Here is a 6,000-nt window from a genome sequence, read left to right as displayed (position 1 = left end):
TGTAATAAACTTTGTTATGATGGAATAAGATTGAAGTTCTTAGTAGCTCCTCATTTATCTAGTTAAATGTTAAAAAAAAAAAAAAATTAGAATTTTCATTAAAAATAAATGGGGTGTTACAATTATGGTATCAAAGCGGGACAGAAAAGTAGTAGTCATGACAACGTCGACGGTCTGCCATCACTCTGTAAGTATACAATTTAATGAATTCACTAAAACCATGACCAGTTTAGTCATATTTAACATTATTCTTGTATCTGTGAATCACCAAGATATAGAACGACTATAACGTTATTAATTTTTTTTTTAAAACATGTCAATGCCAATTAGATGGCATGGGCTAACAGGTGCAATGATATTTTGGAGACTCTACAAAACTTGGCGGGAGTGGTCGGCCAACAGGCCACAACAATGCAACAAATGGGAACTAACCTACAACAAGTGGCCCAGGACAAATCGAATGCAAGCGGAACCATGTCGTACAAGAAATTCATGGATATGGATCCACCGACGTTTGTAGGAAAGACCGATCCTGAAGCAGCGGAGTCCTGGGTGCGGGAAATAGAGAGGATTTTTCGAGTGTTGGAAGTTCCGGCCGAACGACGAGTTGATTTTGGCACATATCGCCTGAAGGAGAATGCAGAGAAGTGGTGGGAAACCACCCATGCGGTAAAGTTTCAGAATGGACCCGTGACATGGCCGCAGTTCGTAGAAGTGTTTAACAACACCTACTTTCTAAAGCATGAGAGAACCAAGAAAATGCAAGAATTCCTCGACCTGCAACAGGGAGAAGGGTCGTTGGCAGAGTATATCACAAAGTTTCACAGCCTAGAGCGTTATTGTCCCAATGTATACACAACAGACGAAGACAGGGCAATGAAGTTTGCACGAGGACTGAAAGCAGGACTGAGAAACCGCCTATATACACGAGGGCCAAAAACCCTCGACGAGGCTATTCAGGTAAAACCAACCATTAAGTAATTGAAAAAAAAAAAAAAATTCCCTAACCTATATTGGTGAATGTCACCAACCCAGGTTGCTACCTTGCTTGAGGATGATTGGAAGGAAGGGCAGAAGTTCCAGAAGAATCGCCTCGAAGTGCAAAAGCCAGAATTCAAGAAGAGGTTCAGTGGAAATAAGTTCCACCCCAATGCTAAGAAACCAAGGCATTATGGAGAAAATAAAACGGTTCAGACCCAAGACTAGCGATGTCAGAAGTGCAACCGTTTCCATCCGGGGCAACAATGCCCTCGAGAGACAGGAGGCTGCCTTTACTGTGGAAAACTGGGGCACTATATCAAGGAGTGCCGCAAGAAACAGGCAGATGATGCAAAAAGGGCAAGTGGAGGTCAACAACCTCAATCACAGCAGCAAGCACCGCCATCTCAGCAAGCAAATCAGAAGAAGATGGTCGGGAGAGTTTATGCATCCTCGGCAGAAGAACTTCAGAAGGGCGATTTGGTCCAAGGTACAGTTCTCATATCTGGACAAGCCGTTTTAGTACTCTTTGATTGTGGAGCAACACATTCTTTCATATCTGTTAATTTTGCTAAACAACTTAGGGCACCCACCGAATCATTGAAGCATGAATTAGTAGTTTATAATCCCATCAGATTTAATGAACCATGTGTAAATTACATGCCAAACATACAAGTCGTCTTAGGAGAACAAACACTGCTTGCAAACCTAATCCTACTCGATATGATAGAATATGATGTCATATTAGGTATGGATTGGTTGTATGAACACTATGCCAGAATCTTGTGTAGAGAAGGTAGAGTGATCATATCCCGACCGAATGAACCAGAAGTTGGGTTTCGCCTTTCGAGACCAATTATAAAGCAGAGGATGATATCGGCCTTAAAAGCGAATAAGTATGTCCAGAGGGGAGGTACTGCCTTCCTAGTGAATATGATTGGAGGTGAAGTTAAGGTCAAGATCCAAGATCTGGATATCGTCAGGGAATTTTTCAATGTGTTTTCGGATGAGTTACCAGGGATACCTCCACCTCGGGAGGTGGAATTCGGAATTGATGTGGTACCAGGTACTAAGCCAATCTCCAGAGCACCTTATCGAATGGCGCCAGCCGAATTGGAAGAACTAAAGAAGCAACTTCAAGAGCTGATGGATCGTGGGTTTGTAAGACCAAGCATATCACCATGGGGAGCACCAGTGTTGTTCGTGAAAAAGAAGGATGGATCCATGAGACTCTGTATCGATTACAGGATGCTCAATCAGGCGACGGTGAAAAACAAATATCCATTACCTCGCATTGAGGATCTATTTGATCAATTAAGGAATGCTAAAGTCTTCTCAAAGATCGACTTGAGATCCGGCTATCATCAGTTGAGAATCAAAGATGAAGACATCCCAAAGTCGGCTTTCCGCACTAGGTACGGCCACTATGAATTTGTCGTGATGCCTTTTGGACTCACGAATGCCCCTGCCGCCTTCATGGACTTGATGAATCGAGTCTTTAGGCCATACTTGGACACTTTTGTCATTGTGTTCATTGATGACATATTGATATAATCGGAGAGTGTGGATGAACATCGAGAGCATCTAAGGACCGTACTGGAGACTCTACGAGAACACCAGTTGTATGCCAAATTTTCAAAGTGCGAGTTTTGGCTCGACCAAGTTATGTTCCTTGGACACGTTATCTCCAAGGAGGGTGTTTCGGTGGACCCAGCAAAGGTGGAGGTTGTAACTAATTGGGCTCCACCAAAGAATGTTAGCGAGATCAGGAGTTTTCTCGGGTTGGCAGGATATTATAGACGGTTTATTCAAGATTTCTCCAGAATCGCGATGCCAATGATGAAGCTCTTACGAAAAGGTGTGAAGTTCGTTTGGAGCGAAAGATGTGAAGAGAGTTTTCAGACCCTCAAGACAAAACTGACTACAGCCCCTGTGCTGGTGTTACCCTCGGGAAGCGGTGGATTTGTGGTATACACTGACGCTTCGGGTACTGGATTGGGCTGTGTATTAATGCAACTTGACAAGGTCATAGCATATGCGTCAAGGCAGTTGAAGACCCATGAGAGGAATTATCCCACACATGACCTGGAGTTAGCAGCAGTGGTGTTCACTCTTAAAGTATGGAGGCATTACCTATATGGTGAGCAATTCGAGATATTTACAGATCATAAAAGTTTAAAATATTTGTTTTCACAAAAAGAATTAAATATGAGACAAAGGAGATGGCTCGAATTCATAAAGGATTATGAGTTCACCCTTTCCTACCATCCAGGGAAAGCGAACGTCGTAGCGGATGCTCTCAGTCAAAAGTCGGGCAGTGGATTGGCCAGTTTAATAAATATAGAATGGAAGTTGATAGAAAACTTTGCGGAATGGAGTCCATTCACAACAAGCTTCGGCATAATAAAAGTGAATAATCTCACTATACAACCAGAATTCAAAGAGAAGGTAATAGCGAAACAGAAGGAAGATCATCAGTATGGGAAGATGGAGACACGGGCTCAACAAGAAGATAATGAATTCAGGCGAAGAGAGGATGGAAGCATATGGATGCGGGAAAGACTATGGGTCCCCAGCGACCCGGAGTTGAGAGAAGAATTACTAGGTGAAGCCCACAAAAGCAAATACACCATTCACCCGGGAAGTACAAAAATGTTCAAGGATCTACAACGCGAATATTGGTGGAACAGAATGAAACGCGATATCGCTAGATACGTTGCGAAATGTTTGACTTGCCAACAAGTCAAGATTGAACATCAGAGACCCGGAGGTATGATGCAATTGATGGAAATTCCTCAATGGAAGTGGGAGAACATAACCATGGACTTCATAATGGGATTACCCCGCACACGGAGAAAACATGATGCCATTTGGGTCATCGTCGATAGACTAACCAAATCGGCGCATTTTCTGCCGATGAGGAAGGGTCAATCATTGGAAAGCTTGACGGAGCTGTACATTCAAGAGATAGTCAGATTGCATGGAGTACCAATCTCCATTATTTCTGATCGAGATCCTCGATTCACTTCTCGATTGTGGCGACAACTTCAGTCTGCGCTGGGTACCAAATTAAAGTTTAGTACAACTTTTCACCCCCAGACTGACGGACAATCAGAAAGAACCATACAAACATTGGAAGATATGTTGAGGGCTTGCATGTTGGATTGGAAAGGTGAGTGGGATACTCACGTGGTGCTAGCAGAGTTCGCATACAACAATAGTTACCATGAAAGCATCGGAATGGCACCATTTGAAGCTCTGTATGGGCGACCTTGTAGATCACCAGTACATTGGAATGAGGTGGGAGAAAGAACAATTTAGTCCCCAATATTACTCCAACATTATACAGAACAAATCCAAAAGATCCAGCACAGACTGCGGGCCGCTCAAAGTCGACAAAAGAGTTATGCGGATCAACGACGCAGAGAGCTAGCATTTAAAGTTGGGGACAGGATATTTGTGAAAGTATCGCCAACCAAGAGTGTTTTTCGGTTTGGTAAGAAGGAAAAGCTTAGTCCTCGATACGTAGGGCCATTCAACATATTAGAGAGGATCGACAAAACGGCATATCGAGTGGAATTACCTCCTCAATTTGAAAACATTCACAATGTATTTCACGTATCAATGCTGCGAAAGTATGTACTAGATCCCTCCCATGTGATACAATTCGAAGATCTGCAAGTACAAGAGGACTTGACGGTGGAGGAACGACCCGTGGAAATTGTAGATCGTCGCGAAAGAGTGATGAGAAATAAGACCATCACATTAGTTAAGGTTCGATGTCAACACCATGGGCTCGAAGAATGTACCTGGGAGCCCGAAGAAGAAATGAAAGAGAAGTACCCTGATTTATTTGTATCTGACTTATAACGAATTTCGTGGACAAAATTCTTTTTAGGTGGAAAGGATGTAAAACCCCCAAAAAAAAAATCGAGTCTTTTTAATAAATAAATGATGAAGAAGAATTTTCAATTTCATATTTTTATGATGCTAAGATGAGCTATCTCGGACTTTTCGGGCAATGAACTCCGGGCTTGAGTGAGGAGGCATCAGAGGACCACACATGCTTAAAAGGTATTGAAATAGTAAAGAAGACAAGAAGCAAAGAAGTAGAGTAGAGGTGGAGCGCACGGCTAGAAGGGAGGATGTCCCAGGTTCAAATCCCCTTGGGCGGCAGAATTTTTTTTTTCTTCAAAGCCAGACGACCATAAAGATGTTAAATAAAATTGGGTTGCAAGAATTTGCAACGAAATGAGACATAGCGCACCGGTGGGGCTCGTTACCCCTTCAGGAGGAGAACCTCGGTTCAAATCCTCTGGTGTGTCAAGAAGACCTTTTTGGCCAAAACAACAAAAAGAAGGGAGGAATGAGATTTCAAAATTTGAAGTACGCTAGAAAAAAAATGTGGACTTAAAGGGAGCATTAAAACAAGAAATTCCGTTTTTTTCTCTTTTTTAAAGAGGGTTGAGTGGATGACCACGGTTGGAAACCCAACCATTTGGAATAGGAAGGCCCATCCCACGATTTTTTTAAAAGGTGCAGTTATATCCCATAATGGGCTGGGAGTTACAAAACATTAATAAGGAAACTGTGGGAATTCAATGAGGACAGGGTTTAAAGAAAAAAAAATGATGTTCATTGGAACCCGTCCCTCTTTCTCTCTAAAAAAAAAAAAGGTATTTTTGTTCTCTCACGCCTCCTCTTCCAGCCCAGCCTTGTGAACTCCCCTTCTCTCTCTCAAGTGTTGCCTTGTCCTTCTCAAGCCTCCAACCTGTTGGACGACTCCCCCACCTTCATTGTCTTTCACCATTGAACCCGGCGAGGAGTTGGTGCAAGGCTGCCAGACGTCCGCGAGAAAGGCGAACATTTTTCCGGTGGATTCGCAGCTTCACGAGGTAGGGGATACACAACTCAATACATATGGGTAGTGTAGTGTGTACATAAATCATAAAATACGTTTGCTGGTTCAGTATATATATAAAAAAAAAGTATATTACATTGACATTGAGAAATATTGATATC

The 6,000-nt window shown here is 42.6% G+C and overlaps 1 pseudogene; it reads left to right on the top strand.

Annotated features, from left to right (window-relative positions):
* Positions 1 to 474: 474 nt before the first annotated feature.
* LOC149826829 (uncharacterized) overlaps positions 475 to 6,000 on the top strand; it is a 46,547-nt pseudogene continuing 41,021 nt past the window's right edge.

Source organism: Nuphar pumila, chromosome 10 (genome assembly GCF_984573655.1).
Source record: "Nuphar pumila chromosome 10, dmNupPumi1.hap1.1, whole genome shotgun sequence".
Lineage (NCBI taxonomy): Eukaryota > Viridiplantae > Streptophyta > Magnoliopsida > Nymphaeales > Nymphaeaceae > Nuphar > Nuphar pumila.
This window is presented reverse-complemented; position numbering and strand designations above follow the sequence as displayed.